This window comes from Puma concolor, chromosome A1, assembly GCF_028749965.1.
Source record: "Puma concolor isolate L17-30 chromosome A1, mPumCon1.1.hap2, whole genome shotgun sequence".
Taxonomy (NCBI): domain Eukaryota; kingdom Metazoa; phylum Chordata; class Mammalia; order Carnivora; family Felidae; genus Puma; species Puma concolor.
The window spans coordinates 20,317,826-20,339,639 of record NC_141667.1 but is presented as its reverse complement, the minus strand read 5'-3'; the positions used below and the strand labels follow the sequence as shown (position 1 = coordinate 20,339,639).

The following is a 21,814-nucleotide window of genomic DNA, read 5'->3' as shown; positions in this document are numbered from 1 at the left end:
GACACCAGGCTTCCTATTACTTGCTTATGGAGAGTGTTATTTTCCTTTAGATTATATAAGATGGGGGTTACAAATACAAATGCTCAAGAAGGCAGATTTTTTTTTTTTTTTTACATTTTGAAGGGGGCAGCAAAATATCTAGTTATTAAAATATATGAGATTTCCCAATTGAAAATATTGCCTATATTAGTTTTAGAAACAACAATTTGCAGTCTAAACAAAACACATTAAACAAGACGTTTCTACCACATGAGTGACCAGAGTGAGATTTAAGTGCCCAAGGGCCTTGAATAATACAGTGGAAATAAGAAGGAAGAAACAGCATGTAAAAACCGTGCTCCTGGCAATCAAACATGTTTAGTACCCAAGGAAGACTTACGTTTCCCTCAGCTTGACTAACTTTTAGATGCTTCTACCTGACTCTAGACCCTGACCTCTTTTTTTCTTAGAATATTTACTCTAGAAAACTTATAAACTCTTTCTGTGCCCTGTTGAGATGAAGTTTCTTGCCAGTTTTACAAACCAGTAAAGCCCTTGTCAAGTTCCTGGGAGCCATCCCTTTGAACTGTAATCATCAAGGATAACAGCACTACCGTCTGCCTCTGTCAATAAGAAGGCAAGAGGCTAACTGTAATGGGCAGTAATGAGCAAATACAAATGACCGTGATCAAAAAGAAAAAAAAAAAAAAAAAACCCTTGCAAACGCAGGAAAAACTGAATGCACCTGGCACATCCTATACACCAATGCCACCCCCTGAGGTCCTCAGTACTTTTGTACTAACTTACTCCAGGGCTTAAGAACCCTCCCACCTTTCCTCTGAGTGGAATTGAGTTCAAAGGGAGTTCTGTCCCCTCTCCACTCTTCCAATAGCCATGAAGAAAGTCTTCCTTGACTGTTGAACTTTGTTCAGTGTAATTTTTGTTTTGACAGTGTTTCAACATTTTAAACTTCATTTAGAGAAATAGGAGGAATGTGATTAATTATACTCCAGGCATGTTAGACTCATTTGTTCAGATTACACACTGCAGTTACTTGTGTTCTAATGGATTTTACCCATTGGGCAGGTTCCTAGGCAAGACTGGTTTAGTTTTCTCCTGTATCTCTCATGACGAGAAGGGTATTCGGTTGATAACAGGCACTCATTACATGTGTTTTGAGTGACATGAATATGATATAGATAGATAGGTCTGTCCAAGCCACTAAACTAGTTACCCCGTGAACAACAACAACAACAACAAAAGGATAAAAGGGTTTAAAAATGATGAGAGTCAGAAGTGGTAGAGTCGAAAGTGCACAAGTTTTAGTAAGCTGGATGTTATTTTGATGCAACTGCATTCATTTATTGGCTGTATGATCACAGATGACATTGTTATCCTGTTTCACTACAGTGTGTTTATTAGAGAGATAATAGCAACATTATCAAATATTATGTCGAAGGCTTTTGATATTTAGAAGTTTTTGATAACATTGTAAAATAATAGTTAAATATGGTTTATTATCCTCAATTTTTTACTCTAAAATAATTACTGTAAGCAAGATTATACTGATTTATGTTGGGGTAATATATAATTATTTGGGAAAGATACTGAATAGAGATATTAGGAGTTGTAATCATTTGAAACTCTTCCTGTTTTTTTTTTTTTTTAATTTTTTTTTTCAACGTTTTTTATTTATTTTTGGGACAGAGAGAGACAGAGCATGAACGGGGGAGGGGCAGAGAGAGAGGAAGACACAGAATCGGAAACAGGCTCCAGGCTCCGAGCCATCAGCCCAGAGCCTGACGCGGGGCTCGAACTCCCGGACCGCGAGATCGTGACCTGGCTGAAGTCGGACGCCCAACCGACTGCGCCACCCAGGCGCCCCGAAACTCTTCCTGTTTTAATCCTATTAGTACTTTAGTTTCTGTTGTTGTTAAAAAAAAAAAAAAAAAAAAAAAAAAAAACTGACATATTTTTTCCCTACCATGAATTCCTTTTCATACTTCCAGAACATTTTCAAGGATTATTTTGACTATCATATCTCCGCTAAGCCAATAATAGGGTCATTCACTCTGTGTTCTTTTAGTGTCTTTTATATATTCCTGATATGAAACACATTTTAATGCATTGTACTTGTGTATATTTGACTAAACTGAGACCTTCTTCATGTAGGAAATATGACTATTTTGTTGTTTCTTGGAGGCCTATCATCTGTGTCTGGCGTATAATACATCCTCGATATTCAATTTTTGATTGGTTGGCTGGCTGGCTGACTGAGGCCATTTTTCTCAATTTTTGTTCAAAGTGAATAAAACATGAGGAATTAAGAGAAACTTTTAAGATAAATAAAAACAAAATTATTTTTAGCCACTTCCAAAAATAACAATTTTGGCAAAGATTAATAGGTTGGAATAATAGGCTTTGGTTGACTTGAAATGCCCAGAATATACCGAAAATACTTCATTGTTGTCACTCAAAATTATCCTTATTTGTTTATTGTTAATGGACTGACAGATACAAAGGAGAAAATACACACACACACCCCACACACACTTAGAATGTCTCTCTGTGCCACTGTTTGACAAAATAAAATGTGTCTGGAATATTATAATAATTTCTATTTGGCTCTGCAAATTATTGTTTGCAAAGTCAGAATGCTTCGTGGTTTTGAACAGACATCAACATGAATTGCTTTAAAGATACCAGCATTTATTATGTCATTTCTCTGTACTGGGCACCAGCTACATATTTTCTATTCCATTTAATCTACAGGTTAATCCTTGGGTTTCCTTATTTCTGGAAAGAATCTTATGATTAGAAAATAACTTTGTCTAAGTTCTCTCAGCTAATATGAGGTAAAATCCAAATTTGGGTATAGGGATCTAAGACTCTAAACCTTATGTTTTTATGCATCGTCCTATATTCCACTTGTACAGAAACACCTGCACAGACTCTTAAACCTTTACAGTTTACCATAAAGGTCGTTAATGAAAGGCTGAATACATTTGCATTATGTAATAACCTTGGCTTTAGCAGAGTATAGGAATGGAATGTATATGCCTAAAGTACAGATATTATGCTAAAAGATTGATGTAAAAATATGTCTTGAGTATATTCTTTGCCCCAGTGGAGGTCAAAAGGAAATAATTCATTTTGGAAGAGAGAGAGCAATAACTTTTCTAGAAGAATGGAAAGGGATGGCAACCTTGTTGTACCCAAGGCCTCATAGATATCATGTAACCTTCTCATTTTTACAACTAACAGATAATTTCATATGGATTCATTACTTTATAAAGAAGAGGGAGTGCAAGAGAGAAAGAGAGTCTATGAAAGGCATTTTATGATACCCATTATGTGCAATCAAGTTAATGATGAAACTGCATTTTCTGTAGTACTCCAAAGAATTAGAAGCATAGAAATACAAATCACACCTTCTTAATTAGAACAAATTAATTACTAAAAATGATGAAAACAATTTGCAATCAATTTATTCTCCCTCAAATTACATATTAGTTTCTATATGTATTTCTAGCTAGAAGTACAATTTTTGTTTATTAACATTTGTTACCAAGTACTGTATATCATCCATAATTCTGGGTTATTAAATTCCTGAAGCATGCAGTACAGCAAACTTAATAGATTTTATGCAAATTGTTATATAACAAAATAAGAGCAGATGCTACTCATCACATCAGAATCTTTCAAAAACAGCTTCAAATTTTTGTTAAAATTAAACAAAACATACAGGTACCTTTGTGGCCATTAACTTATTTTAACCCATTCCTTATAACTGTTTTTAGCCATTCTCATAACCTTTTGCACCACATTATGATAAAATGTCTGATTCAACATTCTTTTGTATTAAGCTACTATCTTTGAGTTCTTATTAGGATCTATGGGATAATTTACGCATACCAACATTTTCACTGCCGAACAAGGTATAGATAAATAGAGGACAAAATTCAGCTTTGGGTATAGCTCAACAGTTAAACTACAAACAACATGAAAATTTTAAGTGCCTAGTTTTGTGTTTATATGTATTAATATATAAAATAAGCATGTAAATACCTGCTCACAAACGTACACATTTATAACCTATGTCATTTCAGTTGTGTTTTCTTTCTAAATTCAAGAAATACAATACAGAGATAATTGTCTCAAGAACAATTATATGTAGACATTAAATCTGAATGCAGCACATTTTTCAAATAAGTTTTTTTCAAAGTTTATTTTTGAGAGACAGAGAGAGACAGAGGGTGAGCAGAGAGAGAGGGAGACACAGAATCCCAAGCAGTCTCCAGGCTCTGAGCTGTCAACACAGAGCCCAAGATGGGGCTCAAAGTCACAAACCATGAGATCATGACCTGAGCCACCCAGACACCCCTGAATGTGGTACACTTTTTAATTCTGTGATTTTACTAATCTTTGTATACAGATAGAACATTGAATTTCATAATTATACTGAACTTTTATAAAATAGCTCTTAGAGTTATAACAGTGTTCATTTTGGGTATAGGCAAAGAAATCAAACATAAGTTGTGATAGCTGAAGTAAGTTTGAGGAAGGTCACTTTGTCAGTCTACTGGTCTCCTAAAAAAAAAAGTGTATGAAATCACATGAGACAATGTATGTATCAAGCTAAACACAGTGATTCTGCTCCTTATGTAATGAAGAGTTTAATTTGAGATATAATAGGGCAACAAGGAGAGAGGCATATGTATCTTTATAGGACACAAGAGAGCCAAAAGAGTCTTATTCATTATTGTATTTCTCAGTGGAGAGATATAAAGGGATCTTCCATTGTGCCTGTACTATGAGACATATTTCAACACAAAATTTTTAAAAATGAAAGTAAGTATGGGAACTGGAAATTGAGCAAATAAACAAACAGGTGTCATGAATTAACAGGTGAAATAAACAGGTCAAAGTGTTTGGAAACCATATTGAAAAAAATAATTTCCCTTGGATTATTAACAAAATTGACATTATCACAGTACAGTAAAATAATAACATATTAACAAAATATTTAAACTACCTAACCACTTAAAAATTAGGTGAACCTCAAGATACCTATTTGATCAAGTGGAAAATTCTTTATTTTATAGAGAGTATTTGGCAAATAATATAAATATCTATGGATTATGGTTATAATTATTCTCACAGATATATATCATAAATTCATGTTATTTTTATTAATTGAGAATAATTGAAAATGAATGGACAGAACATGGTTATTTGATAATTTATGAGTTTATTCTTCAGAATTAAAAGCGTTCATCAATTTTAACAGTAACTTCTCCAAGGAAAATTAAAGATACTTTTAAAAATAACACGCAAAATTGTATCATAACTCAAAAATGTATTAACAATAAATAATCAAGGTTTATAGGTTAAAAGTATCTTGAATATACACCACAATTGCATTTCAGTAAATGGAGACTAATTAATAATTCTTTAATGGTAAAATAAATGGCAGAAAAATCAGATTTCCTCAATTTAGGGAGTCATATAACATAATTTTATTTTAAATTGTAGATTTCCCCCACAAACTTAAAAATTTACTTTAAAATTCACATGGAAAATGAAATGCATAAAAGATAGAATAGTATGTGTACTGTTGCCATAAATAATATAAAGGTATTATAAAATCCATTGATTAAATAATTGTGATGCTGGCCCAGCAACAAATATGCAGATCAATGAGCAGAACACAAATTATTAATTAAAGAAGAAATTTATTAGATAAAACCGGCATTTCAAATCAGACAGGAAACGTGTGGATTATTCAATGAATAACATGATTAACAGTTGTTAATAATGTAGTTGCTATTTCTGATCTATCAGCTTTCCTTTGAAATAGTGATGTGGCTCTATTCTTAATGCTTAGAATCTTTGTTGTTATTTTATAGTGTGTTTCTTTTGATCATTTTAAGACTTTTGCCCAAGTTGAATGCTGTAATATAGATAATTTTTAATATCAACAGTATTATCTCTTTAAATATGATTCATATTAAGCTTACTTTCTTTACTTTTAGTTATAAGAATATATTTAAGAATAAAAATGTGTTAAATAGTTATATACATATACATCTCTATATCGTATAGAGCTTTTTAAGATGATCTTGGCTTTGTTTCCCTTAAGATCCTAGAGAGATTTCTTTTTAAATATTAAAAATAGAAACAATCACCTAGGGGAGGGAAAAAGCCATGGACTGAGACATCTTGACATACTAATTATTTGAAAATTTTAATATGAAGTCCTTAAAAGCTATGGAAGCTATCATAAGTCCTCACTACTTTTTTTAATGTAGTATATAAATTGTATGAGTGCAAACATCAAGTTTATGAACTATGCTTAAACTTTTTAGCAACATAGAAGTCAACCCTAGACAATTGTGAAAGTAAGACAAGTTCTCTGAAACATGAGCCCTGAGATTTTTTAAATATTTTGGTCAAGTTGCAGCAGGGAACAGTCTGGCACAGCTCAGGGTAGAAGAAAATATGTGTTAAAGCACTACTGTTAGTGGTACTGTCCAGATACTTTGAAAAAAGGTCAAGAGCAACGAAATGACTTTTGAGAGGTTTAATTATAAGTAATTTTATTAGTTACTATATGAAATACTAGCACACAGTATATACGAATGCCTTTGGGAATTAAACGAACACAAATTTTACACACACAAAAATTAACCTGAACCCATTCTTTGTAACATAAACAAACATGAGCCCAAAAGAGATCTTAGACTTAAATATAAAGAATAAAGTTACAAAACTTTTAGGATGAAACACATTAGAATACATTTGGAACCTTGACTAAGGCACAGACTTTTTAGAAAACCAAAGAAAAATATATAAAAAGCAAATTGACAAGTTAGTTTGCATAAAAATTAATAGTCACAGATTGAAATAAAACATTTGATAAAGAAATTATTTCTTGTTTTTTGTTTATTTGTTTTTGTTTTGATTTTTTTGAAAAGGAGCTCGCCTTATTTGGGGGAGAGTACCGCACGTGACCAACAGATGAAGGCAGCCCAGCGGGCACCCTGCACATCACACTCAAAAAGGGACACAGGAGGTTTTACTAAGAAAGATCAACTGGAACATGGGTTCCTCTGGGCAACTTTCCCAACCTCATACCTCTGAGGAGTCAGGACACTCCGACAGATAGAGCCCCTCAGGGATGCCGCCTTGTTTTTTGTTTTTGTTTTTGTTTTTTATAAAGAACATTTTCTTTAGATTTTTTTGGAGTCTTCATTTGTTGCTTTCATTCTATGTTCTCTCAAGGCCATCAGACCAACTTCTGTACAGATTGTCTGGATGTCGGCCCCAGAGAAGTCATCTTTAGCCATGATCAAGTCATCCAGTGTAACATCATTGGCCAAGGTCATCCTGCTTGCGTGCATCTGAAAGACATGCTTCTTAGTCTTTTCATCGGGCAGGGGGAACATAATTTTCTTGTCAATGCAGCCTGGTCTGGTGAGTACTGAATCCAAAGTTACCATTTGGTTTGTGGCCATGATCACTTTCATGACACCCCTTGAATCAAATCCATCCAACTGGTTCAACAGTTCCAGCATTGTTCATTGAATTTCTCTCTCACCACTGGAATTTGAGACATAACTTTTTGTTCCAGTGGCATCAATTTCATCAATAAACACGATGGATGGTGCATATTCTTCTGCAACTCGAAACAATTCCTGAAGGAGGTTAGGCCCATCACCTAGATACTTCTGAATAAGTTCAGAACCAACCACTCAAAAAAGTGGCTGAGGTTTGGTTTGCTACTGCTTTGGCTAATAAGGTTTCACCTGTGCCAGGTGGCACAGAATGACCCCCTTTTGGGTACTTTATGCCCCTCTCTTCATAATATTCATGATAAGTTGGAGGAAGCTCCACAGATTCCTTAATTTCCTGGATTTGGTTGTCCAGCCCCCCAACAGCAGCATAAGTTTCCTGGCGGGGGTGCTTTTTTACCTTCATCACTGTGATCAAGGGTCTGTGTCATCCATGAGCACCTTTATGATGGCATATACCTTGTGGCTAAGCAAGACCGAGCAGCCTGGCTCCAGCAGATCCTTGTCTACAAAGTAAAGAATGCTGACGTAGTGTTCTGAGCCCACAGATGTAGACACAATGGCATGATTGCCCTCAATGATCTCTTCCAACATTCCTACTGACATTGGGTTCCCTTCAGATCATCCACCTTTGATCTTTCCTCCTCTTGCTTTTCTTCTAAAAGTTTCATTTGTTCCCGATCTCTAATGAATTCTTCCTCCATGAGAAAATAGTCTTTTCAGTAACTTTAACTGGCATGGAGTGTGAGGTATCTCCGTGTTAGCTTGCTGACAGCATCTGATCTCCTTGTCTTCTTTTTCTTTTTCCCCACTCTAGTTGGCCCGGGAGGTTTGTATTTCTTTTCCTTGTCCTTTTCATCCTTCTTGCCACCTCCAGGGCCATGACCACCGCTCTGACTTTGACCCATCTTGCTTCAGCCCCTCCAACCGCCACTACCAGAAGTGCTGATAATGAAATTATTTCTGAAATAGATAAAAAATTTCAAAGTTCAATAGTAAGAAAGAAAACAATCCAATAAAAAGGAACTCAAAATACTTGAACTAAACTACAACAAAGTAGAATTATGGATAGAAAATAAGCACATCAAAAAAAAGAAGTTCAACATCTTTAGGCTCTAGAGAAATGCCAATTAATACCAAAATGAAATGCTACTACACACCTGCCTACAGGAATGGATAAAATTGAGGCAAATAAATAAGCAAAACTGATCATACCAAGAATTGGTGAATATGTGGAGTGCAACTAGAAATCCTGTACATTGTGGAAGAACTGTAAAATTATATAATAATTCTGGAAAATAGTGTGGTCATTTCTTATAAATTTATATATGTGCTAACCATGTGAACTAAAGATCCCTCCCATGTATTTACTCCAGAGAAATAAAAACTTATATTTGCACATAGCCTTTATGCAGAGGTTTATCATAGCTCTATTCATAACCAGTAAAAAGTATAAACAACCCAAATGCCCCTCAATCAAGTAATGGACAAACTCTATTTATCCATGAAATGAAAGTAATAAAAAGAAATAAACTACAGATACATGCAACAAAAAGAATCAATCAAACACATTATGCTAAGAGAAAGTAGGGAAACTCAAAAGGCTGTGCAAGTATTCCTCATAACATATTAGCAAATCACGTCCGCAATGTTTAAAAATAATTATATTCTGTGACTAACTGGGATATATTCCAGATATGCAAGTCTGGTAACTTATTTGAAAATCAGTCAATGTAATAAACCACATCAATAGGCTAAGAAGAAAATCATATGCTCATATCAATGGATGCAGAAAAGGCGTTTAAAAATCAATACCCATGTATGATAAATACTCTCACACAAACTTGGAATAGAGGGGATCTTTCTCAACTTGATAAGGACACTTTCAACAAATCTATAACAAACATCATGCTTGACATTAAAAGAGTGATTATTTTCCCTGTAAGTTTAGGGACAAAACAAAGATGTCCACTCTCATTCCATATAGTACTGGAAGTTGTTCCCATTTTTTTTTTCCAACGTTTATTTATTTTTGGGACAGAGAGAGACAGAGCATGAACGGGGGAGGGGCAGAGAGAGAGGGAGACACAGAATCGGAAACAGGCTCCAGGCTCTGAGCCATCAGCCCAGAGCCTGACACGGGGCTCGAACTCACGGACCGCGAGATCGTGACCTGGCTGAAGTCGGACGCTTAACCGACTGCGCCACCCAGGCGCCCCAGTTGTTCCCATTTTAAAGAGTAAAAAAAAAATGGCAATAAAAATCATACACATTGAAAGGAAGAAATAAAACTCTCACTATTTGAAAATGGGGTGATTATTTTTATTGAGGAAAAAAAAAACCCTCAGAATTAATAAGTGAATTCAGCAAGATTGCAAATATAAGACCAACATACAAAAAAATCACATTTGTACTAACAATAAATATATGGAGACCAAAAAGTAATACTCAGAAAAATGCTCCAGTGAAATACTTAGATGCAAATTTAACAAAATATGCTATAGGATCTATGTGCTAAAAATTACAAATTACTACTGAGATAAAGAATTCTTAATGGAGAGACATAGTGTGTTCAAAGATTTGAAGACAATGTAGAAAAGATGTCAACATTTAATGAAATTCCTATCAAAATCCAAGCAAGATTCAGACATAGACAACATTATTCTACGTTTTATATGGAAAGGAAGAAACTTTAGAATAACTAAAACAGCACTGAAAAATAAGAATAAAATTGGAGGGATCACTTTGCCTGATGGTAATGCCAACCCTGTAGCTATAGTAATTAAGAGAATGTGGAGAAAGAATAATTAAGAGAATTAAGAGATGAGTTCCTCCTCATCTGTGGGGGGATGTTCCAAGACCCCTGATGGATGCCTGAAACCACAGGTATTACTGAAACCTATATGTACTGTTTTTTCCAATACATATGTACTTATGATAATATTTAATTTAAAAATTAAGCAGAGTAAGTGGTTAACAACAATAACGAATAATAAAGTAGAACAATTTTAATAATATGCCATAATGAAAGTGACCATAGATCTTAGAGATTTCAGCATATGATTTTTTTCTTTTCTTATAAAATTGAGAATTTCCACTTTTTAAATGTTTAAATAAACATTTTTAATACAAAAAGGTAATAATAACACACATACAAAAAGAGAATGAATTAAAAATCAAACACCAAACAAAGAAAAACCCAAGCAGATAGTTTCATTGGCAAATTCCACCAGATATATGAAGAATTAGCAACCATCTTTATCAAATTCTTCTGAGAAATAGAAGAAGAAGAAACATACTCCACTTATTCAGTGAGGTAAATGTCACTCTGATAGCAAAACCAGACAAAGAATTCACAAGTTAAAAAACCAAGACAGGGTGCCTGGGTGGCTCAGATGAACCCAACCCTTGGTTTGTGCTCAGGTCATGATCGTGGGATCAAGCCCAACATTGGACCCTGCGTTGAGTGTGGAGACTGCTTAAGATTCTCTCTCTCTCTCTCTCTCTCTCTCTCTCTCTCTCTCTCTCTCTCCTTCTGCCCCTGTCTCCCACACTCTCTCTCTCTCTCTCAAGTAAATAAAACAAATATCCCATAGAGATAAAGATTTAAAACTCCTCCACGAATTATGTATCCAACAGCATATCAGAAGGATTATATGTCATGTATTTAACATCAATCTTTTAACACTTATTCCAAAAACTACAAGAGTAAGGAAAATTTCTCAATTCATTCTATGAGGATAGTATTATGCTATTATGAAGCCAGAGAAAGGCATCATAGAGAAGAAAACTAAGGTTAATATCTCTTAAGGAGATAGACACAATAATTCTCAGTAAGATACTAGAAAACAAATCTAGTGGTATATTAAAAGATTTTTACACTGACTATGGAACTGACTTAGTAGTGCAGAGTTGAGTCAACATAAAATAACCATTCAATGTAACAACACCATATTAATAGAACAAGAATATCATCATCAAAATAGACTCAGAAAAAGCATTTGACAAAACTCAGGGCCCTTTTCACTATAAAGCAATAGAAAATTTAGGAACAGATGAGATTTCCTCCAAACAAAGAGCAACTACAAAAATCTCACTCCTAACATAATGTATAATGGTGAAAGAGTAAATGCTTTCCCACTAACATCTGAAGCGACAGGAGTGTTCCCTGTCATCACTTCTATTTACATTGTACCGCAGGTGCTACAGGTCCTACAGAGGGCAGTTAGAGAAGGAAATGAAATAAAATACATCCGGATTTGAAAGGGAAAAAGAGGGGAGCCTGGGTGGCTCAGTCAGTTAAGTGTCAGGCTCTTGACTGCGGCTTAGGTCATGATCTTGCAGTTTGTGGGTTTGAGTCCTGCATCAGGCTCTGTGCTGACAGAATGGAGCCTGCTTGGGATTCTTTCTCTCTTTCTCCCTCTCTCTGTCCCCCCCTGTCCGTGTGCTATGTTTCTCTCTCTCTCTCAAAATAGATGAATAAACTTAAAAATTAAAAAAAAGAAAGGGTGGAGGAAACTGTCTCTTTTGCACATGACATGATATTATGTGAAAAAAATCCTCAGGAACCCAGAATACCTATTAGGCTGTTAAGTAATTTCAGCAAGTTTACAGGATATGAGACCAATATACAAAACTCAATCTCATTTCTGCCTGCTAGGAAAAAATAACCAAAAATGAAAATAGGAAAATAATGCCATTTACAGTAGCATAACACAGTCTAAATACTTGGAAATAAGTTTAAGAAAAGGAAGCACAAGACTCGAACACTGAAAATTACAAAACGTTATCTAAAGATATTAAAGATACATGAAAAAAAAATGGAAAGGTATTTTGAGTTCTTGGATAAGCACTAGTCTGTAAATGATCTATAGATTCAATGAAATACTATCAAAATTCCAGATGGCTTTTTGTAGAGTTTATAAACTGATCCTAAAATTAATATGCAAATTCAAGGAAACCCCAAGAGTCAGTCATGACAACAGAGTAGGAAAACTCATGCTTTTTGATTAAAAAGGCTTACATTTCCTGCCTGAGTTTCCAGCCTACTGTCCTGCCCCCACAATCTCAGACTCATGACTGCTACTTCAACTCTTGCCTGAGTTTCCAGTTGGCTGGTCTGCCGTGTAGATTTCAAAGTCACCAGACTCCACAACTGTGTGAGCAGGATGGAAACTGGCAAGATATTTGTATTACAGTCTTCAAGCAGAATTCCTTCCTTTCAGAAAAACCCCAGTTTCTGCTTATGAGGCCTTCAAGTGATTGCATGAGACCCACTCACATTATCAAGGGTAATTTGTCATTGTTGTTGTTGTTTTTAGCTTAAAATTAACTCTTTGTAGATGCTATTCACAAAATACTTTCACCACAACACCTAAGTATTGTTTGACCAAACTGACCACCATATTCTATACTTATAAGTATATGCTTACAAATTTACACATTGGTAAAAATGTGTTTACCAAATTGATACCCCCATGGGAAGAAAAAATGTTTAAAGATCGCTGTGTTTTCCCATTAACACAAATAAACTGAGTTATTTCTTCTTTCTTTACCTTTGACTATTTTCTAATATCCAAATATGATTTGCTTTTTCCACAGTTTACAAGATGAATAGATGAAATAATTCAGGAGGAAGGAAAGATCAAGAGAGGTGTTAACATTTTATCCAGTGTGACTATCTCTAGTTCTTTCTTTCTTTCTTTCTTTCTTTCTTTCTTTCTTTCTTTCTTTCTTCTTTCTTTCTTTCTTTCTCTCTCTCTCTCTTTTTTTATGGGGAGAGAGAATGAGAGAGAGAGAGAGAGAGAGAGAGAGAGAGAGAGAGAGAGAATCTTAAGCAGGCTCCAAGTTCAGCATGGAGCCCTATGCAGGGCTTTACTCCACGACCCTGGGATCATGACCTGAGCCAAAATCAAAAGTCAAATGCTCAACTGACTAAGCCACCCAGGCACTTCTTATAGCAGTTTGTAAAAAACAGTAATAATAGTATAGGGATGACTGGAAGCTAGGACTAAAAGAGTACATTTTGCTACTCTTTGCTAAAATGGAAAAAATAATTGATAGTAAGCATATATTCCCATTAGCCCTAAGAAATAATTAAAAGGAATATTTTGAAGTCATAACAAAAAATGATAATTATAATAAAACTGCTTTCTATTGTTAAAATTATTTGAATATTCTTGTATTCCTTTCAACAATGATTACTTCTTGTTGTTTCTCTCTAAAGTTTTATATATAAGGCTGCCCTTTGCATAAAAGTAATCTAAAACCATTGTTTCTATTAAATATATTGACTTCATATTTTCTCATATGTATGCAAATATATTGTTTACTTTTTGAGAAATAATAATTTTCCATTTGTTAATTATGCCTCTAAAAAAGAAAAATCTTAGAGCTGAAACAGGGCCATAATTTCAAGCTAAAATAAAATTATAAACTCCAAGAAGTATAATTTAAAAGTTAGATTAATGTTTTCACCTGCAAGACCTTTTATTAATACCTAAGGAGACTGAGAAAAAAAATCCCATGTGATTTAATCATGATTCAAATTTTTCTACTTACAAGATGTGGCTGTTCTTGTCTATGAGATCAATAATATATTAAAAAGGTGTTCTGTCCACATTCTGTAACTTAAACGGACCAAAATAAGAAACTACTTGTTTGACTAACCCAAAGTAACCTAATATATTGTCAATATCTCATGAAAATCAATTATTTATTACTTATTGCTCATCTAACTGGATTAGTTGAGTTAGTGGTTACCCTCATTGAATTACTTTCAAATTGAACGGCTGTTCAAATACTAGAGCAGTCCTTGTTACCTACTTTATTTAAATGTGGTGAAGCAGTGAGCTAACATAGAAGCAAAGACGTCAGGGATTTTTATGTGTAGTCATGACATACTAAACTGATAAGAGTAATCTTAAATTTTCCATTCTTAATTAGCTTTCTAGCACTTAATGCATGAAAGCTTGATTATTTTGAAAACTTCTGGCAATATTTATAGTAAAATGGAATTACTATTTTAGGTACTAGGTTTACAAATATTGTGTAACCAGTAGAAGCAGGAAGAAGGAGTCTTGCAATGAGAACTTAGGTGACTGTGCACAAGTACTTATATCCTCTAGTTTCAGGGTCCATAGTGGTGAAAGAAACTGTTGAGTTTAATTAGCAATTCCTAAAATGTGATTCTATGGAGAAATTCAATATAACTTTAACTGGCACATGGATGAAATTTAAAAATTGTTACATCTAAAAATGAAGTAGGGAATTCAAACTGTTTTCTAATATTTCAACTACAACTACTGAACATAATTAATGAGTAAAAAGTATTTCATCCCTGGAATGGAACACTCAATGTTGCTTTGCATATGTGGATATTTCATTATAGATAGAAAGAGAAAAATTAACCTGAACTATCTCTCAGTATAAAAAGTAATGACCATGACTGAAAAAAATATTGGTCTAAGCACAGTTGAAATGGCTAATGAATTTTCTCAGTAGGGACCTTACATTTTAAATATTTCTTCAGATATACCACTTTATGGTATCCTAAACTGAATATTACTCATCATTTTCAAGGGATAGGAGAATTGATTTTTCTAAATAAGAGTGAATAGCAGTGACTAAAAAGATATATAGGAGAATGCATGTAAAAACATAAAGAAATAGCAAAACCCTAGAATTTTTATAGTGATTTAAACAATCATGTTCTCTATAACACAAAAATAAGACAAAATGCATGCTTGCAAACACTGAATCTTTAGAAAATATATAATATTCACTGCACATTTGGCAATATTTTGTCTACTTTGCTCAGTTTGAGAATGGGTTACATCAGTAAATAGGGAATCATTTAATTCAGTACTCATTTCTAAAATTCACTGAGTTTAAAATTTCTATTTCACTATTAATTGAAAGCTAAAGCTAAATGGGTATTTATTGCAAGAATTAATATAACATTAATATACATATGTGTGTGTATGTGTGTATATATATATGTATATATATATATACACATGTGTATATATATGTATATATATATATGTGTATATATATATATATAGAGAGAGAGAATATATATATATATATATATATATATATATATATATATATATATTCTAAGGTATCTGAGACTATGTTGCCTGAAAATTTCCTTGTAACACATGAGTCAGCAAACTCATAAAGAAGTCAGGTAGTAAATATTTTAAATTTTGTGGGCATTTGGTCTATATGACAAATTCTTAAGTCTGTCACTGTAATATGAAAACAGCCATAAAATCTACATAAAGAATGGGGGGGATTTTTTCCAATAAAACTTTATTTACAAAAACAGGCAACAGGCCACATTTGGACCTCTGGACAGATTTGGTCCATGGGTGGTAGCTTACTGATCCATTTTAATGCAACAGGGCATGCAGTATTAAAAATTATTTTTATGAAAACTCTTAGCTATTCCTACACAAAATCAACTGTAAGTCAGTAAGTATCAATATATTATTGTCCTCATTTTATACAGTCTTTGTGTAACTATGTCCATACTAATATCTATAAAATGCAACACATTCTAATTAAGTTTGGTGAAAAAAATTCTGAATATTTTCAAACTTTTAGAAGTTTTATTTGGTTATTTAAACCTGAAGGGAGAATAGAGAAAGATAATTGCAACTAACAAACATGTAAATGCAGATAATATGGGTTAATACTAGTTACAGACAACTCAGTAGCATTTAAGTTTCTAGAACCTAGGTTTATTATTTTCAAGTGTAAAAGCAGTACCTCAGAATAATCTTTTATATTAGAAACCTGTTTTTGAAAAAGGTGAGCTGTAACCAATGTGGGCTTACGTATCAGCCTCCCATATAGACCATGAAAAGCTCTATTAGCACATTTCCTAATTATTCATTTTCGTATTGAAAAATCACAATAAAATGAAGTCAAATCTAAATCTCTCTTAGTTTTTTTTCTTTAACAGTATAAGGAATAGTAAATCAATTTATCCTACATGAAAATAGGAAAAAAAATTAGTTGGCTACATAATTAATTTGACCACTGGCTAATAGAGTGAAAACTCACACACAGTAAAAAAACAAAATAAAAATAAATATATATATGTAATTTATAATATATGTTATTTATAAATATATTTATATTTATATTATATTTATATATTTATTTTTATATTTCACCTAAATACCTAGGAGAATAAAGGCTAAAGATTGCAACCTATTGTAGCCAGAAATGTGCCTCAAAAATGAGGGCATGTTCTGGAGCAATTTTGTAAAAGGTAAGACTTATATATTTCTTAAAAAAAATTGTTTTTTATATAATTTAAAAATACTACAACTAACACAGTATCATAAGAGTGACTTCTTTGACCTACATTTACATATGTACTTTCATGACTTAGAGAAAGACAAATACAAACGTATTTCATTTAGAATACAGAGTTTGAAACTGCTGGGAAGAAATGGTCACCACTGCAGGTAGATCTATTTAAGTTGGAGGAATATGGAAACATGATCTGAACTAAAGGACAATGAAAGGATCTGTGGCCTGCCTTGGTGTCCTTGCAAAGGGGAAGTGTCAAGACCCCAAAATTCAACATAGGTTTCAAATTCAACTTGTTCACCAGCTATATATACTGCTAGGGATAAAAGGTGAGTAAGCCATTGACCATCCCCTTAAAGGTCTTAGTAAGGTAAGTTAATCATCACTGTCACATTACCATGAAGCAGAGCATGGGGGATGGGCCCAAAGACTTTGTTGTATAGATAGGGAAAAAATGCGTTATGTCTATAATCAGGGTACTCACACAATAAATAATTTTTGAACTGAACTGAGATTCAGGTCCATTATTCAGTTTCACATAGTGACATCTAGAGTGCATTATGTATAGAAGTTTTATATAATGAGATAAGGAGAGGGAAAAACAAAACAAAAGAGAATATGTAAACCTGGAATCAAGAAACTTACCACCATGGGGGAAAAAAGGGCAAAACAAAACAAACCCTTTTTTAAGATATTAATTTTAGAGAATATAGGCTGGTTATTTAGTAGAATGTTCCTTATTCTGGCCTTTTTCTAATGAAGAAAACACTATTTATTTATCCAATCTATACAGCTGTTTGGATTCTTCCCAGTTTGACTATTATGAATGTTTAACAATATGCACATTCATGTACCTGACTTTCTGTTGTCCATATACCTATCAAATATGTACCTTGCAGTAAAAGTGCTGAGTCATTGACTATGCATTTGCATTTTGTTTGTTTGTTTGTTGGTTTTTAGAGTACATAATTTATTTAAGTTCCAGTTAGTTAATATACAGTGTAGTATTGGTTTCAGGAGTAGAACCCAGTGATTTATTACTTACATACAACACCTATTGCTCATCCCAAGTGCCTTCCTTAATGCCCATCACCCATTTAGCCAATCCCCTCCCACCTCCCCTCCAGCAACCCTCAGTTTGTTCTCTGTAAAAACAGACAGGGAGGCAAACCAACAGAGAGGGAGGTAAACCTTAATTTGACTTTATCTCATGTTTTCTCATCATTAGATCCTGGTAACCCATTTTGGCCAGAAAATAACAGAAATGCTGATGTGTTCTTCTCACTGAATTATATTAAGAGCCATTTGACATCTCATTATTAGTGATGATAACTCTTATCACTTGGTCAAGGCAGTGTCTGTTAAGATTTGCTGTTATAAAGTTGCCATTTTACTCTTTCCACCACTAAATATCTACAGGAAATAATTTAGGATTCTGTAAATATCTTCTTTTTCATCATACTTTTGACCAATAGCTTTAGCATCCATTGATGATTTTTGCCATTATATTTTGTAACTATTGCATTTTCCAAATTGTGACTTTCCATTTCCATCTCTGCTTCTGCATTTTTAGGTTGAAATTTTGCTGTAAGGAGAAGCTTTCCCTTCTATGTCACTTATTTATTTATTAAATTGTGTATATATATATATATATATATATATATATATATATATATCTCAGTATGGGCTCATGGGTTCTTACTTTGTTAATGGGTTATAATATGTTACTGTCATTATTTGTGTGATGATCAAATAGTCCCCAGTTCAGCTACTTCAAGATGATTGCTGTTTTCATTTAACATAACTTTACCATTCTTTAGTCACTTCCTTATTGGCTTGCACTCCCAGAAAATGTCAAGATCATGAAAGACAAAAGCAGATTGAAGGGCCATTCCAGATTAAATTAAAAATTAATTATAACTGAATGCAGCAAATATATATGTGTGATATACACACACACACACATATACATATATTAAATCCACAGACTGAATTTTCTTTTACTATAAAATAAACTAGTAAGCAATTGGCAAAATTTGAATGTAGAAGAAATAATAACATTGTAACAGTATGTGTACCTGGCTTTGACCATTATAGCATACATATGTAACATATTCTTGCTTTTTGGAGATATACATATGGACACATTAAGAGGTAATGGAGCATCATGTCTAAACTTACTTTTAAGTATTTCAACATTTCAGAAAGAGACACATAGAGAGAAATTTTGTTTCTAATGTGGGAAACGTTTAACATTTAGTGATTCTGTGTGAAGGGTACATGGTGATACTTTGGATTAATCTGGAAATTTTATTTAAGTGTGAAATAATGTCAAAATAAAACACAATTTAAAAAAAAATACAAGTTCAGACATCAGCCATGTTTCCATGTGCACAAGTATATATACATCCATATCCACATATGTTTACTCAGCACAAGAGGTTACAGTGCTTGGAGATCGAATGGTTTGTGTTAGATTATTACCTGGCAGAGTCCACCTCCCCCTAGATACAAGAAATATGGTTTTGATTGATTGATTGATTGATTTACTTACTTACTTGCTTAATAGTTTTGATTTATGCCAGCCTTTGGAAAGAAATGACAGAACCTCTCAACTCCATTCCTCTTTAGGGAAAGAGAAAAAAAAAGCTTTCTGAATGGTAACAAAAATTTAATATCTAGTCTAGAGCTATCATAGATAAATTAACAGCTTTCCAGCCCAAATTCTGTATAATACATTGAGAATATTTTGTTACTTGTGAGCATATAAAGATTAGTGGTACAGATTTTTGTAATAATAAGACAATATTCCATAAGTTATATTGATAAGTATAAAAGAACAGATTGAATTAAAATAAGATATATTTACTTTACCCTTAATTTTAAATGCTGAACTCAGTTATATTCCTAAGCTTTTTTGTTTTCTGGAACTTAATTATATCTTTCAAAAGTTTATCTTTCCTAGACAAAATTTTGATCTGTGCTATTTATTAATGACTTTAGTACAGATATTTTGCTAAAAATATAGATTGCTTGGCAACAATCCTGTTTTATGTTAACTACCAAAAATGACATTGTCTGATGTTTAAAATTAGTCCACCTTAAAAAAAAAAAGGCAGAAAGTTGAAAGCCAAAAAAAAAAAAAAAAAAAGTGGGAAGTCAAACATTTAAGTAGATATGTAAGGTGAATCCCATTTAATCTCAATCATAGAACCAGAGTTAAATTGTCTATTGTTAGGTTCCAAGGTCATTAAGAAAGATGTTTAATTTTAATCCTGTGTGTACATTTTACATTTTACTCAGAGACATCATCTGAACTATAAGAATTCATTCATTGCCCATGGTTAATATTCAAGAAATTTGCAAATCTTGTGAATTCGGATGTAAAATATTTTTGTGTGCATATGTGATTTATCATTTAATACACCCATGGGTAGAACTTCTATAGCTTTTATTAGATTCTCAAGTGGGGCTGTGGTGAAAAGGTTTATTATATGGTGAATTCATATTTTTATCACAATGGATTCCTCAGAGTGTTCTCTGAACTGTATCCTTTTAAAGTAGATTGTATAGTCTCGTAACAATAAAGTAATTGAGATTGCTTTCTTTATCAAAAATTTAATAATCAGCAAAGCATGCATCTAACCATCAGATAGCATAAAGTTTAAGATGCACCAAAAATAAAAGCCTTTAAATTTTACAATTAGAAAATAGTGCTTCACGATCAATAAAATTAAAGCACACATGACCTTCTTTTTAACTACACTAGGGTCATAGGATAGTATAAAATGTGCCTATAGCACATAAAAAAATAACTTGAGTGCTACATAAAATTGCCTGAAACATGTGCTAGTTCTGGCAACATATTGTTAGGCATCTCAATTCAGTAGGATAAGCACTAATATTGTAGGTATGAGCCCTTAGATAAACATTAAAAGGATTTTATGTTATTAATGGGGAAAAACATGACTTTCATATCTTATAAATCAAATCAGTAGCACAATGACAACAAGAAAAGGAAATGAAACTTGAGTTTCAACATAAGCAGGAGATTCTATACAATTACTTATGGAGAAGGGCTACAGCACACAGCTGATACCCAATAAGGTTTCAGAAAGATGCCTAAAATGCATGATCCCAAGAATAATTCTCAGACTAAGTTCTCCAAAGCAAGTTACCCATACAAAGAGAGACAACAACAAGAACAAAACAAACAAACAAACAAACAAAATCCTTCTTTAAGACAAGAGCAAAGATTTGTAAGAGCTGGTGGTGACAGCTTCTGTGGACTCTCTTTTAATACAATAGAGAAGAATCAGGGACAGTTTGGGTACTGAGGAAATATACAATTTCTTTCAAGTCTGTTATTTATGGAGTCTCTAAATGGGGAACAACTCTGAGGTTGGCAAACTGTTGGCTTGTGGAAAATAAAGGGCTAAAATAAATCATTTAAACACAAGCATTTCTGCCTTGAACACTGGCTTCTCCATGCATTGATACATATATCCTGCTAATAGCAGGTCATAAAAGAGCTCATATCATTAAACAGTGTTTGGTACTCATTATGTGCAAACATTTGCACAAAACAGAAAAATAATCTATGAGAACACAAGAGAAAGGAAAAAGAAAACGAAAATAGCAGACAACTTTGACAAAACATTTTTAAAAAGGTTGCCAAGAGGACAAATGAGATATACAAAAGCTTAAGGGAGAACTGTCAAAGCATCTGAAGGAGAGGGTTGTGATTTAGCAGAACTCAAGATGAAATTACAAGAAGAAATTAAATGGTCACATTCTAAAATATGAATAACAAAAATAGTGCCAAAAACATTACAATCCCTGTAGCCATTCTAACATGTCTGAGGTGATAGTTCATTGTGGCTTTGATTTGCATTTCCCTGTTGATTAGCAATGTTGAGCATATTTTCACA

General features: G+C 33.2%; 1 pseudogene; it reads right to left on the bottom strand.

Annotated features, from left to right (window-relative positions):
• Positions 1-7,153: 7,153 nt before the first annotated feature.
• LOC112861106 (26S proteasome regulatory subunit 4 pseudogene) lies at positions 7,154-8,481 on the bottom strand (annotated as a pseudogene).
• Between the last annotated feature and the right edge of the window lie 13,333 nt (positions 8,482-21,814).